At 36.2% G+C, this 16,348-nt stretch overlaps 1 protein-coding gene across 3 annotated transcripts in view; it reads right to left on the bottom strand.

Moving 5' to 3' along the window:
• The window catches only part of LOC124639995, a 190,284-nt gene extending 174,258 nt beyond the window's left edge, over nucleotides 1-16,026 (bottom strand). The window contains exons 1-2 of one of the 3 annotated variants that reach the window (XM_047177545.1): nucleotides 15,987-16,026; nucleotides 493-726 (exon numbers count right to left, since the gene is read on the bottom strand). The gene's annotated coding sequence lies outside the window, so the exon portion shown is untranslated. The remainder of the gene's footprint in view (nucleotides 1-492; nucleotides 727-15,986) is intronic. The other 2 variants (XM_047177544.1, XM_047177548.1) reach the window with 2 other exon arrangements.
• Nucleotides 16,027-16,348: the final 322 nt, after the last annotated feature.

Here is a 16,348-nt window from a genome sequence, read left to right as displayed (position 1 = left end):
ATTTCCTAACAAAAACGCTCAAACTCAATCACAAACAATACTCCATTGTTATAATGAATTGTTTTGTTGCTTGTTCAACATAAAAGTGCCTGATCATTGTTATCTTTTATTCCACCCACATGGTTTTTTAAATAAATTAAATCAATTAGTTGAACAATTGTTTCCTCATCATCTATTACAAACATTACTTTCAATCTATTTTAATATTTGATTGTCGCTTCTTCAACAATCGCTCGGCACTTTACAGACTAATCATCGTAAAGTTTTATGCTCGCAAAGCATCGCTTCCCCAGTAATATCATGTTCCCCTGAACGTTAAAGTCATAACATTTCGCTGAAACTAAATCATTGCACGTTTCCGTTGCCGTTTGTAATACACGTTCCATTAAAGCGACGTCGTCAGACGGCTACATAGCTTTAATAACGCCTGTCATACACATGTTTACTTTTGCCAATCAAACAGATCTAACTGCATTAGCCACATCCGCCTACCGTGAGTATTGCAACATCGTAACTGACCATCAATGACACAACACTTTCACAATGAACTCCGAGTCGTCCACACTTAGTCTCACAACACAAGGAATCCTTCCATTCAGGGTTTGTGGGGCGCACTATCTAGGAACAAACATCCCTATACAAACAAGCCGGACCGGTGCGATGTTTCGGACGCGGGAACGGCGGCCGGCAGCGATGCAGCTCCTCCGACGGCCGGTAAGCGACTGCCTGAAATCATGTTTAGCTGTGAGCCACACCGGCTATTGCATCCGAGCACAAACGACAACGGCCGAATGTAATTTTGAGGTGCAAACGGGATAGGTGAGAGAGTGTAGGGAGTAGAAAGAGACGAACGCTCAGGTGGGGTGGGAAATGGCTGCATCAGAGTGTAGGGGTTTTGTCTATGCAGGTTGGAGATTTAGAGTGCATTCGACCGAGAGGCGCCGACGACTCGAGACGCCTAGGGCGTCACAAACCCTATTATTTTGTACTATTAATGAATTGATGTCTTCACTGGCCCGAATTGCGGCCAATTTTATTTAATTGTTGAAGACGATAAAGCAATTTTATGATAAATTGGTTTAGAATTGAGATAATTGTTTTATGTGGGCTGTGACTAGCTAGAGCGCGGTACAATTTTGATTTATTTGATTGATGAAGAAATCATTATTTGGCAATATAAGTGAGCATTTTATTGTTTGATGGTCTTTTTAGATAATCATCTGAGAATTTAAATGAGGAATAATGGAGTATGGTTTATTAGCTTCCCGCCAAAGTATGACTATAACGTCCGTGAGAAATAGATCACTGAGCATCTTGGAATCAATTAGATTGTCATCAGGACTGCGCTAAAATGAGTGCTTTTATCCGTAAGATCTTTAGTAACTTAGTGCTCTGTTTTATTTACTCGTGGTTCTGTTGACATGTAACTACTTATGTATATCTGTCCTCTTAAGAAGGGTATGAGGCTATTTAAGTCAGATAATCAAGGCATACCCAAATCCTACTTTTGGCTAACAGCTACCTAATTCTTTTTGTGTTTTAGAAACATATTTCCCAATACCCCATATCTTTGCAACCCCTTTTCTAAGAACTTACACAAGTGCGTATGATATTCAGAAGGCGCAGTTAATTTGCATAGACGTGGTTCGTGAAGATTTTCATAAAACTAGTTGTCTATACGTGCTGATGAGTGTTTTCACGCATTTAATGTATTTTTGGGCTGTTAATGAATGTTTGTAATTTAGTTTAGTAATATCGTATGAAAAGATGCAAGCACATTTTATTAGTTTCAATGAACAGCGTGAATTTTGAGCCTGAATAAAAAATCAATCAAATGGCAAAGCTTTTCTTTTTGACCTTTGAACGACATGATATTAAATCCGAATTGTAGACTTATAATTTACTGGCTTTCTTCCGCAGTTTCACTCGCCTCCTTCGTTAGCTACTCCTATCACCTATGAGAAAATACTCTATATGTATATCCTTTCCAAGACTTTACTACTATTACTGTGACTATCTGTGTACCAAATATTTTAAAAAGTTCAGTAATTTTGACGTGAAAGCACCATTGACAGACAGTCCAATAAACTCCTATAATAGTAAAAATATTTTCTCCAGATACGCAAGTCTTTTGAAGTCCTTATTGCATTTCACTGCCACCATTGAAAATAGCTTGAACGAAGCAATTAGCGAACTTGTCTTCAACGATATTTACGATGTGTCTGTCTGTCTGTCCCAAGATATATAGTAAGTGAAGCGACCATCAATACGATATATGAGAATGGTGGTTTGTGAAGATAGTCATGGGAGCGAAATTGGTTTATGAATATAGGTAATTTATATGGTTAGCAGAAAATACGCGTTCCTCAAGGCAGATTTTTGACTGGAGAACTTGAAGTTAGAGGTTCCACTAGCCACTATTTGCAGTAAGTAGCAGATACTAGCTGTCTGGTATAATGCTGATCTGGACCTACCTGGCATATAATTTTTTGGTACTTTTTCCTCTATTAAACTTTTGTTTCTTCCGAATTTTATTTAGATGCTTTGCCAAAGATGACTTAAGTATAGTCTAAGGTATATCTCATTTAATTTCAACTCTGCTCAGGTGGTCAGCAGTAAGAGTTAACTCTATCAGCGTCGATGTGAAAGCATATAAAGAAGTCCAGGTTGCTAATAAAGCTCTAAATGAATATAAAAAGCATCAGCTACGCATAATAATGCCTGCTCAAACTTTTAGATGCTATCAATAGTATCAAATCTGACACTGACAGAGTGATCTCACCTACTTCCATCACTCGGATAAAAATCAACCTCTACATCATGAAACATAATTACTAACACAATATCTTCTGAACAATCTGTAACATTAAACATATTGTTTTATTCACCGACTTACGGTGTAAGTAGAGCAGGTAAATATCAGAAAAAATGCAACATTATCTAAGTGTTACAATAAAAACTTCGAGCTTATGTTGCGAAGTATTGGACTCGGATTTAATGTGCAATGGTCGCAGTGACAGCGGACTGATACTCAACCATATGACATATACAATCATTGTTTGTCCGATCAGTGCAAAGGCGCAACTGTGTCAAATGTTATTGCTTTCTAGCGGTTTCCCCACGGTTCCGACCGCATCCTGAGGCAACTACTTCCCACAACCGGAGAAAAATAGTTTTTTTTAGCTTAGATATGTCCTTTGTCAGGCTCCTAAGCTATCTGTGTATCAGAAATCAGTTCAATAGTTTCGACGTGGAAGCAGGATCGACATTATTATAAATGCTATATTTTATCAAAACTTTTACCTCAAAACCTTTGATAAATGTCCGTAGTCCTCTTCCTCCTCTTTGTCAAAAAGGGGAATTACAATTATGAAGTCACAATTGAGCAAAATCGCTCGCTCTGTCACCGTACCCAACCACCCACGCGCCTACACTGTTCTGACGATGTTTGCATGTCGCCGGTCCGTGGGCGGGATACCGATTTTATTGTCAAACGTTCTTAATGCAATGCATTTTATATCTCTGTAAAACTTCGCCTGTATGTCTGTCTTCTCTTGTCAATACTTCCTTGGATGTGGTAATTTTTTTGGACAGTTAAGTGTTTTAGGTGGGCCTGTTTTTTTGGCAAAAGAGTGTAGCAGGTGAGTTAATGCAAAGTGAAAGAGTCTTGTTTCAACAAAATTTGAAATAGGTGGAACTAGTAGGTAAAGTTCCTCATCCCCAAAACACCCGCATTTGTCGCGCTACTTTCTTAGGAGATTTTGCGTTATGACATCTCCGATAGTCATTTTGTTCTCCGTGATCTTGATAGACTTATGAGAGTTTAACATCTTAATATGTAAATAGTAGCTAACGAGAAAAAAATCTAAATTATACAAAGTAATCTCAGAAAACGTCGAAGAGATAAAACATGTTTTCCCTATGTTTCTTTTACTTATTCAAGATTTTCCTTGAATCTAAATGATGGCTCCAAAGGAACTGTGTCAGTGATATACTTCATATTTATTTTCTTCCTAACATTTTTTCAATTACTAAGAAGCATATCAATTCTTACAGAGTGACTTTAACTTAACAAATGCTTAAACTTTATAGTCTTTATAGAAATAATTTTTCTGCCAGATTTATGAAAGCACTAGTTTGTACCAGCGAGCGGTTCAACCACTAACCTTCATTCATCTCCATACTGATTTATGAGCCCAAATAGACTATCGGCCGACTAAAACTTGTATTGCACTCTTAATTTGACTAACTATATTTCTCTTTCTTCATCATCATCACCTTTCGATATTTTATTAACAAGCTTTTAAGGCACTTTATCATATCATTATCTTGAAACTTTTTTACGTACAACCAGTATGTTCCGTATGACACATTATAACTGCTCCCGTTCATAACTACAGTCAGTCATAAACATTTTGCCAAGGCCAAAGTTATAGAAGTCAGCGGGTTATTGGTAGTAAAAACTTTTTGTTTGTATTAGTTTATTTTATGCTTCGTTGATGACCAACGTCTGTGTTCATCACTTCTGGTTAAGGTTTTGTGTCCCTTATTATGCTATTCCAAATACCCGTTTCTGATTTATTTCAACGAGCTCTTCAATGCTTCATTGCATTCTTACATTATTACATTCTTGCCATCTCGATAAATATAAACACTTCTTCATTGCGTTGACTGATCACCATAATCGTGACATGTTCAAAAAATACTTGTTTTGATGCAAGATTAGAGATGGAGCGTGGACTTCGTTGGTCTAGTGGTCGCAAGCGCGGCTGCTGAGCTCAAGGTCTCGGGTTCGATTCCCGGGTCGGGCCGAAATCGCTTTGTGGGTTTTCTTAAACTTTCACAAAGCAGCCCGTAGTCTGGAAGTTGGTGATTGAATCACCCGTGCAGCCGCCGTGGCCGAAATCGGCCGTGGATGCCATTAGAGATGGAGCCCAAATATTCACGCTGATTATGTATCTCCTTTGCTATTTTTTCATACTATCTTTAGTATCCTTATCTTACCACTTCCATATATCCTTATCCCTCGTTTTCATATACTATCTCCACATTGCGAACATCGTACCAAGCATAAACCGCTTCAACCTAATCACTTGTACCACCCCCAGATAATGTCGGAAGTCCGTAGTTTATGGGCTCAACTGTCCACGCATAGGCACGAGCGTGATATTACGACTAAATGGCTATATAACTATTGTTTATATACTGCTTACATATCTGCTTCTGTCGTACACTGCATTGTGAATGGTAGCAGGTTTTTGACGTTAATAGTTTGTGGGAGTGATCATTTTATATCAGCTGGTTGATGGTCTTTGAGAGATGGTTTGATTTTATAATTATTCCCTACTTGCGTTTTTGTATACTTACAATTAGCCCTGCTAATATTAATAACCACGTAGTATCAATGGTTTTTTTCTAAGTTTTATATACTTCTGAGTCTGACTAAATAAAGGTAAAAGTAAAATATCTTAAAAATCTTAAATCAGCCTTGAACATTTTGCTCTTACCATTATCAAACAAACACTTGCAGCAGTTTTCTTAAAAGTAGAGAGCTTAATGAGCGACATTTGCTCTTTAAACTCTTACCTTTGCAAAATTGGTAAAAAATATTTTTCCAACCTCAGCCTTAACTGCGACAACATTCAACATTTAAAATCTACCCAGATACGCAAAGCAATTAAACTCCTTTGATTTTTAGGTCAAACGGAGTAAGTTCATCGTTTTACATTGGAGTATTCTTTGATCCCACTTGGATTACAGCCAGATTTCTATAGAAATTAATTCATAAAGCTGGGAATTTGGTGGCCTGCATAATCTGTGAGGATGGACTTACTTACTCTAAAGCGATAGTCTCACTTTTATGTTAAATTAAAAGAGGATAAATTCACAAAGTTATACCATTTCATAGAGACGGGGTACTCTATCTCGTATGAAAGAAATCGCACTAACTGTCAATCTTTTTAAAATTACATGCCTAACATCTTGCTTAAGTTTAAGAGGTAAACCTTTGAAGATATTCTTGGTACTAACGGAAAATATGGGACCACCTTTAGATACAATTAATTATATAAGTGGGCAATTACATAAGACCCTAAACTAGCCAATCAAAATAACATAAACAATATATAGGTAACGTCAAAAATATTTAATATTGCTAATCTTACATTTGATGTAGCCTTTATCTTCAGAAAGGAATAAAATTGCCAACTTACTAGTCAGAAATAAATAAAATGCAGTCAATTCATCCCAACTCTTTTATATCCGGTATCGGTTACAAATGAACCATACAAATTCATACAAAATACGGTAGTGCTGATTTATTCATGACCCTATTGGGGAAAACCGACGATGACCGTGAACGCAATGAAGAATTGCCAAAAAAATATCCAAACAGTTAACTAATTCCTTGGAGACATAAGATTAGAGATGTGCGTTTTGCCATCGATATTTAGAGTTTTAGTTGCGTAAATAGAAATGAATATTGATATCATACGGATGCGTTTTGAATATTCACGAAAGTTTTACGGTTCTTTCTAATTACATCGTTATCTTTATGACTATTGTTGTTCGTCCATCTTCTTCAATTTGGTCATCATCTCCCAAACCTTTTCCTAACTATGTTGATGTCGGCTTCCAGTCTAACCGCATGCAGCTGAGTACCAGTGTTTTACAAGGAGCGTTAGCCCATCTGACCTCTTCAATCCAGTTTGCCGGGCTTCTTCAGTTTGGTATTCAATCAAAATCAAAATATCGACAAGAGCCCATCGATTGTGCACCTCCCTACAAATCACTCAGCTCATTTACTGACCTAAACTCCCCGTGATAATGCGAACTAATGAAAGATCTTCGTAATTAGTTACGAGGTATCAATTATTTATAGTCCGGGACCGTTGGGCTACATAATAGATAAAGTCCGGACTTGTCCGGACCTGAGGGACCGTCCCGAATGTTTAGGATAAAACGGGATTATTGGTGACAATTATTGACTCTGTTTTGGGTGAATCCGATTTGTGGTGATGGATTTTGTTGGATGGTGTCCGATGTGTTTTACCATTGGTGTTTTCATCATTATAAGTGTTTTGTCCCTCGAGATAATGAAATTGAACATCTTTGGCAGTCGTTGCGGGTGGTCAGAAGCTAGTAAGTCTGACAACCAGGCTTACCAAGGGGTATCCTTAATATGCTTTTAATTATTTCTCCTCTAGATACAATCGACAAAATACGACAGCCTGTTAGACTGTATGTTTTCGTAAAGTAGCAGGTCTTAGTACTTTTGTCGAGTATAGATTAGCTTCAAATTCTGACGCATGTGTCAATGACCCAAATTAGTTCTGCTTGGAATTCTTAGGTACTCATAAATATCAAGGATTCAGTAAATGATGCGTAATTATCTATGAGTCACTAGCATAAAGCTACCTTAAATATTTTATTTTAATACTATGGATATTCGCACAGTCGCTCCTTGTAATACACTGGTACTCAGTTGCATCTTGTTAGATTGGAAGCTGACCCCAACATAGTTGGGAAAGGCTCGGGAGATGATGTCTATGGATATCGGTCATAAAAGTGTAAAAAAGTTACATGTAAGAAGAAACCCTAGCTTCTGTAAGAACTAATCTTTGCAACACGGTGGTCGACTCACGCGCAGATTTACGATGACGCCATACAACATTTTGAAAATTACAGCTTTTAGTTAGAAAAAAATATGGTAATAACATTGCATTATTATTTGTAGCCCCATAAAAGCGAAATTACTCTTTCTGGTAGGCAGATGCATGGGTCATTTCAATTTGCGGTCACTGTGCTTTTTTGCAAACGATTTTGAACCTTATGGGTTTGGAATAAAGGTTTAGAGGTATTTTAGAATTGTTCAATATTATGTTTGCCAAATCATTGAGTCAGTCATTGTCTTCAGGACGTAAAGGTGTCAACAAAAAATATTTGCAATATGGATCAAGATTATTTTACTGAGTGAGAAAACTTGTAAATCAGTTTTTATGTTCAGTTATTTATTTCCATTATTATCTTTGATTGGAGATTTTTTATTTGTTTTGTAGTGTTGATTATTAAGGTTCAATGAGCTGACCGCATAATTTCTTGGGACTTTTGTGCGAATTCGATTACCGCATACTTTTTGTTGAAGGCGATTATTTTAGTTATCCACGTGAAGTATTGGTTGATACCTCGGTACATTTTGAAGGCCAAAATACCTACGTATAAGCCATTAAGCATTTTTGTTTATAACTGTTTCCCGGCTATGGTTTTCGTACTTGTGATACCGATACTTGTCAATATCCTTATTTCAAACTTTGTTTAATATTGCTGTGGTTTTTAAGCATTTTCTAAAGTATAAAGATTACAGTAGTGCTGAGGAAGGTTGTAAACATAGATGCAGATTGATATAGAGGAAGGGGAAGACCAAAGAGACGATGGATGACTTGTGTGAAAGTTTACAAGGCTAGAAAGAATGTTACTTATGATATGACTGCAGACAGAAGAGTATAGAAGAAGAAAACATGCTACACCGAACCCAAATTGGGATAAGGGCAGGAGGATGATGATGATGATAAAGAGTATCTCTTCCGAGATACACAGGGGCATAATATACAAACAAACACTTCTAGCAACACCATAAAATATAGTACAATTCGGTGTGCCAATCAAAGCAATCAGCAAATGACTACACCTATATAATCGTATTACAAAGTTTTCATACGAATAGTTCTCGATAAATCAATCTATACAAACCGGTCCCTACCATAGGTTCGTATCGGAAACTCGCGTGGATGAGAAATAAACCCGTCGACAGTGATATAAAAGCCAATAAGTCTTACGGCGAATTGCATCAACAGTTGGGTACTTAAGCGGTCTGTTAAACGGAGGTTTCGAACTAGCTTTGTTTATCTTGTCTTACCTATGCATATCCTCACTATATATGGTCGTATTGTGCAGGTTTGAGAACTTTTAATAGTAAGTTATATTGTGCATCTGCATAAGTAGCTAGCCGAATGATATTTACATATTTTACATAAAAAATATTGAAAAAAATATTGAAAAATTGTGAAACATTAATATAAACAGCTGAAAAAAAAAAAGTTTTTTTTTTGGCATTTTAATTTTATTAAATAGGAATTGTTCTAGGCAGATAAATTGCAAATGATACATTTTATAACTTTCGATGTATAATAAACATAACAAATTATGATTCTTTAATCGGCCTGTTATCTTGTAGGTGTAATCGTGCCTTTAACGTCGTTTCTAATTGCGGGAGGCCGATTTTGCACGGTTTGGAGACAATGGTAGGGATGTATTTTAGGTTCCTCTGATGTCTGGTGAATGGGCTCCGTTTTAGTACTTGTTTTACTTGACGGTTTTATTTTCAGAGATGTCTGAAAGGGGTCCGTTAGATTAGCGCCGGGGTTGGAATGTTGTGTCAATTTGAATGGTCAATTTTGTTTTGAACTCAAAATCATTTCAAACTTTATCATTCAAACTTGGCTGCAAAACAGCACTTCTTGAACGTTAAAATTTATAATAAGACAGCCCCCAATCGCACACCCTTCACCACTTACTATGTGTATTTGCTCGGAAGAAGAAGTAGAGCAATAAACTCCCAGAAAACACATGATGTGCAATGGCACCATTTGAAGTGTTTTGTTATCTATTAAAGAGTATTACAGGTTACTACAGCATATCTCTTTGTCTGTCAATTGGGCTATTACTGTAAAACTAATGAACGAGGTAAACAGAGATAACTTAGAGCTTGAGATATTGAATAGTTTTTACCCGGTGGCAGAAAGTGGGCACCTTTGTACGGTAGACTGCACGTCAGTGGTAACTGTCATGCACCTTAACCCTATAGTAATAAGTACGATTTTCCTATAAAACTGTTACCACTGACCTGAAGTTGACTCTACATGTATGTGTAGAAACACCAAGATGCATAATATTTGAGACGGGTAAGACAGCCTCCATGCTATTGAAATTGAGAAGATATTTCACAAAACAAATATTATTTAGTTACGTCTCTACAAGATTACTAAAATAATTTATTACCACATTAAACTTAAGAGGCAATTACATTGAACAAGTCTAGTGCGCAGACCGGCGTAATTATATTAATATTTATTTTACAAACAAACTGTTCAAGAGTATCTCGTTTTATTTAGACGGTTAAATAAACAATTATGACGGGTTTTGCAACATTGTATAATTTTCTAGTGAAGTTGACGCAAAGTTTACATTTGATAATTTTATTTTTATTTTATTTTATTTTAAGAAGGCTTACAGACTTATGACATAATATGTAACAAAAATATATTTTCCAGTTGCTAATAACAAGCCTCCACAGATATATAATATTAACGATGAACTATTGTAATGCCTGAATGTGTTTTTTCTTTTTAATTATTAATATTATTTATTTGCTACGTATGTATTTGAGTACCACCAGACAGTGCTTCATTCTCAAAAAATGATTTAGCTAAAAGTTTCCTTGCTACTTTCGTTTTAGTGCAAAATAAGTCAATATCATGCTCACGAGATAATTCATTAAAGCAACGAGCGCTTCTAATAAGGTAAGCAAATGAATGGTAATGATAAAGTAAATAAATATTCGTCGACAGTCACTTATTTCCGATAGAGTAGCCACAGACTGCAGGCTAAACAGTCGGCCGACAGTTGAATATTTCAACTGTTGTTTAGTCCGCAGTCTGGGCCAAATACCAGGTCATTGCTATGTGCATACTACCATTCATTTCCATACTGATTTATGAGCCCAAACAAACTATCGGCCGACTAAGAGAGTGCAGTGTATATCAAAAAAACTTTTAGCTGCACCCAAATTAATTGCACTCAAGTGTAAAAAACCGAATCCTTTCACACGTCATGCAATACCTACAACATTATAATCTGCGAACATCTTAAAACCATTTTCGCCGCACATTTACAAAGGCGTCGAAAATCCTCACTGTAGAACCAAAATCAACCTTATTATGGTACAATAAGGTTCATTATTCTTTGATAAGGAGTCAAGACAAAACGCCCACTGTTCGGAGGGTATGTGAACCATAAAGAGAATTAAAATCTCAGTGACGCCTAAGGTATAATATCTGGAGGTGTTCTTGAGAACAGTTGACGAGACGGACCAGTGAAGGGGTATTTTCGCAAAATCCTCCACGGTTGCAGGGTTGCCACATTACAAATCTAATTTTTAACACGCTTATTTATTAGATTATTTGTTATTTATTAAATAAACAGGTGACCATTTATTACACCATGCCACCTTTTACTAAAATCACGAAATGAAATTAGTTCTCTCTCTAGAAATTAGTTGCCTAATTTGTCAGTGACTGCCCATATACACAGTTTATAATTCTTTTTGAAAAATAAATGATAGTGTTTTTTTATTATAATTTGCCTTTACATCGTACTCCACCTTTTCCAACAATGTTATTATATACTAGCTGTTGCCCGCGACTTCGTCTGCGTGAGCAATATAGAATTTCCAATTTCGTTTATTTAATCATTCATTGCTCAACCCCCGTAGGTGATAGCGTGATAATATATAGCCTATGTGTTGAACCGGCCCCCAGGTAATAGTCATGCAAAATTTGATTTAAATCCATGCAGTACTTTTTGAGTTTATCCGGGACAAACATACAGACAAACAGACATACAGACAAAAATTCTAAAAACTACATATTTGGGTTCAGTATCGATTATGGATCACCCCCCAAGTATTCTTTTTTAAAAATATTCAATGTACAGTTTTGACTTTCCTATCATTTTATTATATGTATAGAAAATTGCATTATTTTTATTAAATTGTTATTAAAAGCCATTTCTTTAAAAAAATAGCAATACATAGAACTTTTATTCTGATGTATTTCCATTCTTAAGTTAATCTTTGCAATCAGAATCTAGTCCGATGTGAACTATTTAATGTCCCTGTCATGTCAAACCCATAGATTTCCCATGATGCCTACATGACGACAATGATAGTCAATTATGTTCAGATAGTCTGAGTGCTGACAGCTTACTAAGTTAGGGGCCACGCCTATTTCCTTTGGTGATACAGAATTCGCGTGGGATGGTTGTTTGAGCCAACGGTTTTTAGGTACTTCATTGTCCTAGATTCGTTTTGTAATACGTTTGATTGGGTCTATGTTTTTGTATAAGAATGAAGATCTGTACATAAAACGATGATATGTAGACGAAAGGATTGACTACTTGAGAGTTGATATCATATAATTAAGGAAGAAATGATGCCGTGTTGATTGATTAAAACGAGTTCAACATTTGATAAAATATGATGAAGTAAGCTTGCGACGTTGACTGTCTCGATGGTCTAGTGGTCGCAAGCGCGGCTGCTGTGCCCGAGGTCTCGGGTTCGATTCCCGGGTCGGGCCGAAATCGCTTTGTGGGTTTTCTTAAACTTTCACAAAGCAGCCCTTAGTCTGGAAGTTGGAGAGCACGTAAATGTCGGTAATGCGCCTGATCTCTCTCCGGTCTTGTCGGATTGCCGTCCCATCGGGTTATGAGAGTGAAGGAATAGGGAGTCCACCTGTGTCTGAGCAAACGCTCGTGCACTATAATATGTCCTGCGCAGCTGGCTGATCTCCTTAGATGAGAACAGCCGCCGTGGCCGAAATCGGCCGTGGACGCCATTAGTTTGATTGTATAAATCTACGTAGCATTAGATGCTAATTGCTGAAAAATCGGTAAAGCGGCTAAAGTTGGTGGAGGTCTTTACTTAGCAGAGGATGGCTTGCGGCTGAGAGGATTCTACATGATATAATGGTAGGTATATCACCCTCTCTTCTCTTTTGGAAACTTGGCTTCAACCAAAGTACTTACAGCTCATTCTAGGCTGTTTTTGACCAGTAGACACTATACAAAATATTTCAAATACACCTTCAAATTATTATAGTTTTTTATTGTGTCAATAATATAGCCACAAATACAGTAGCAACCCTGATTCAAGGGGGACATTTAACACTTATTGTGGTAGCGGCAACAAAGCGGTGGCCAAACAAAAGGCCAGTTTGGGCTATAAATATCTGGATACGTCGCCCTGGATGTGGCCGGGTTTCTATCCGATTTATTTATAGGTTTAAATAAAGAAATAGGTGTGAGTCCCACTGTCTGAGCTAGTTGATCTAAGTTTAACCTAGGATCTGTGGGGTATTCTTAGTTTGTGGTTTTGGGTGGAAACTATGACTGGGTACTTAATTTTTATTGCAAATTTATTATGGTTAATTTAACTGAAATAGAGAATATAACGGGTAAATAAAAAAAAATAGTCAAAAAGTGCGAAAAACAGAAAGGATCTTTTTCTTCAGTTTATAACAAAAATTGACGTTTAATAAATATGTATATTTCCCATCTCAGAAATGTGGGCGAGACTGACACAGCCGAGTTGTTAAATAAGTTCAGAATCAATTAATATTTTATTGAACAAAATAAGTCAATTTTTTCACAAAAAATATTGACCTTTAATTATTTTTCCTTAATTTGGTTATAAAAAATAAAATAAAAGACCAACCATCACCTTATTACCAGAGCCTCCAAAAAATTCAAACACCCACACGTTTCTAAAAATAAAACTAAATGATCCGTTAATTCTACATCTTTGTAGCTTTGATCTCTACAAAAGATTTCCACATTACGCCTGCTGGCCTCAAGATATCCTTATCCGGAACTCTACTTGTAATGTAAATACGGTATTGTGTTCAACTGAGAAGTGAACCCGAAACGTTTCGCGCCGGGCCCTGATTGTTTCATAATGTCTCCGGTCATTTGGAAGATTTTGTAATTTTTTAAGGAGCTTTGAATAGGTGAAACGGTATAGGTACATCAACTTGTAGCCTTTTGTCAACGATGTTGGGGTCAGCTTCTAGACTAGCTAAATGCAGCTAACTACCTGTTTTACATGGAGGGATAATCTTACTGAATTGGGTAATATTAACTTGCTTTCTGAATCTAATCATATAATTGTTGTTAAAGGCCATAGCTTAGAGTTATTATTAAAAAGTTACAACTAAAACTTTTTTATGAATCAAAGTTTTTAGGAAAGATAGGAAGATCTCTCTCCGTCTCTTCCTTGTAATAAATAAATTAAAAGAACTATGATAATGATAATAACTTGCGAGTAAGTTTGAATGGCAAATAAAAATCCATTACACTTAGAAAAATGTAAACCTAATAAAATCATATATTCATTCGTAACACAAACTACTTTAAAGACGGACGCATTACATTGCGGATACATGATAAAACATGAAAAAAGGTTTGACTGACAGTTCACTGCCCCCTATAAGAGTGACTACATATAATACCAACATTAACATTTTCATCCCCCACCACTTACGGGATCCATAAAATCGCCATTATCATTTTTAAGGCATAAAAGAAAACGTGCATACACATGGAAATCGCATCCAAGGGTGTATTAACGTCCGGTGCCCTCTGAAACGATTCCTTACTAATATTTTTGATATTAATTCTGTCTGTATGATTATCAGATATGTTTTCCATCGTAAAATGGCTAAACCAATAGAACAACATTTTGTGACTCCAAATAAAATTGGAAGCAGGGAAGAGAAAGAAGAAGGTAGCTTAAGAAGGTTTTCAGTACTCTTTTTATCCAATCCAATGACTCGGAATAAGTATTATTTGTAAATTCTTTCTTTTCTAACTTCATTCTTTATTATGTATGTGTACAAAAGTTGGAAATAAATAAATAATTTTTTTTTAATTTCTTGAGCCAACACGGTATAATCATCGGCACGAATCTTGAGCGCTAACCTTCACCTGCCCAGAAGTAATTTATTGGGTCCCTTTTGTGGTATGAAGTGAGGCGCGGGGGCTGGTTAAAGTACGACGCCGACACATCGTGTGCATTAGTTTTTAAGTATATTTGTTATGTATTTATAGCATGTTTAAGTTTTTATAGGATATAGTATTGTATATATTGATATGGATAATTTTATGTATTAGTTTATAAGTATTGTTATGAATGATATATATGTATTTGTATTTTTATGGGCCCTAGTTGCCTGAAATAAAGGAATAAATAAAAAAAGCGGTGATTGGCCCGCAGCGCATCGCGTCATAGCCGTCACTCAGGATTGGTTCTTTGCTAATAAATCACTTCTACGCAGATGAGAGTCAGCGCTCAAGATTCGTGCCGATAACAATAAAATGGCTAAACCACTGTATATTCCATCTGGTATTTAAAAAGCTTGAACAGTGGTATTAAGTAGACCCTAGAAACACGGACAAAATCGCGGCAAACAGCTAGTATATCATAATACTGAGTCAGCATTTCTAAATCCATTAAGAGGGCCACAAAAGGGAGTGGCGATACAAACACAAATAAATCTGAAGATGAGGATGATCATCCTGCTAGAATGATGAATGATTTTAAAACGATCCTTTGGGGTAGTGCTGGTAGAATTTTGGATGTGGTACGTACTGATATCTTTTAAATGTTTGAGATAGGATCAACATTTAGTTTTTAATTGTTATTGTTTCGTCAAGTTTATACGCAGTAAAAAATAAACTAGCTCATATTGTCCTTTAGCAAAGCAAAGTTTCCTCATTTCGTTTCCACAATGCTCTATTTTTCTAATAGCATCAGCAGTAACAGTTGCAGGTGTCTGGGTCTTTTCGCCGTCACTTCCAAGATCAATCCTTTCTTCGTTTTCCGTGTAGAGGTACCTATTGGGCTATCTATGTATATGCATTCGGCTAACGTGTCCACAGTTTCATTTTAATTTTACATCTTTTTGAACCACGAATAACCACCAGAACTCTGGTTTCTGGTTTTCAAAATGTAAGAATGGCATTGTGGTACCGAAAAGAATATTTATTTAAATGATGAGCTTTCAAAGATAAACCTAGTCCACACATTTGTTTTTAGCAACATAACCTAGGTAAAGACTAGAATGTAAAAACAAAAAAAAACATAATAAAATACACACCATAATATTCTAAGCCGCAGTACACAATTACACTACGTTATGCAACCAACCATTTCAGTAAACATCACAAACTAAAAACTAACAGGTTCGGTACAGCAGGTATTATTTTATTTTATGGTCAATAGCTCGCTCTCACAATATAGATATAAATCAAATGCTGGGCACTGAATAAAATCGCTTATATCTCGTTTTATCGCTCGATCGCTTGCTCCTTCACATTATAGGCTTACATTCTATGTAGAGGCTGTTCAAAATGTGTGGTGATGGTATGTGTTGTTATTTTTGGTAAATAAAACAAATCATTTTTGCTAGTTGGAGTAACACATTTAGATGACGAAGGAAAAAAACAAATAATAGCGGGG

Source organism: Helicoverpa zea, chromosome 20, assembly GCF_022581195.2.
Source record: "Helicoverpa zea isolate HzStark_Cry1AcR chromosome 20, ilHelZeax1.1, whole genome shotgun sequence".
NCBI lineage: Eukaryota > Metazoa > Arthropoda > Insecta > Lepidoptera > Noctuidae > Helicoverpa > Helicoverpa zea.
The sequence above is the reverse complement of the archived record's forward strand: the minus strand, read 5'-3'. Positions and strand labels throughout refer to the sequence as shown.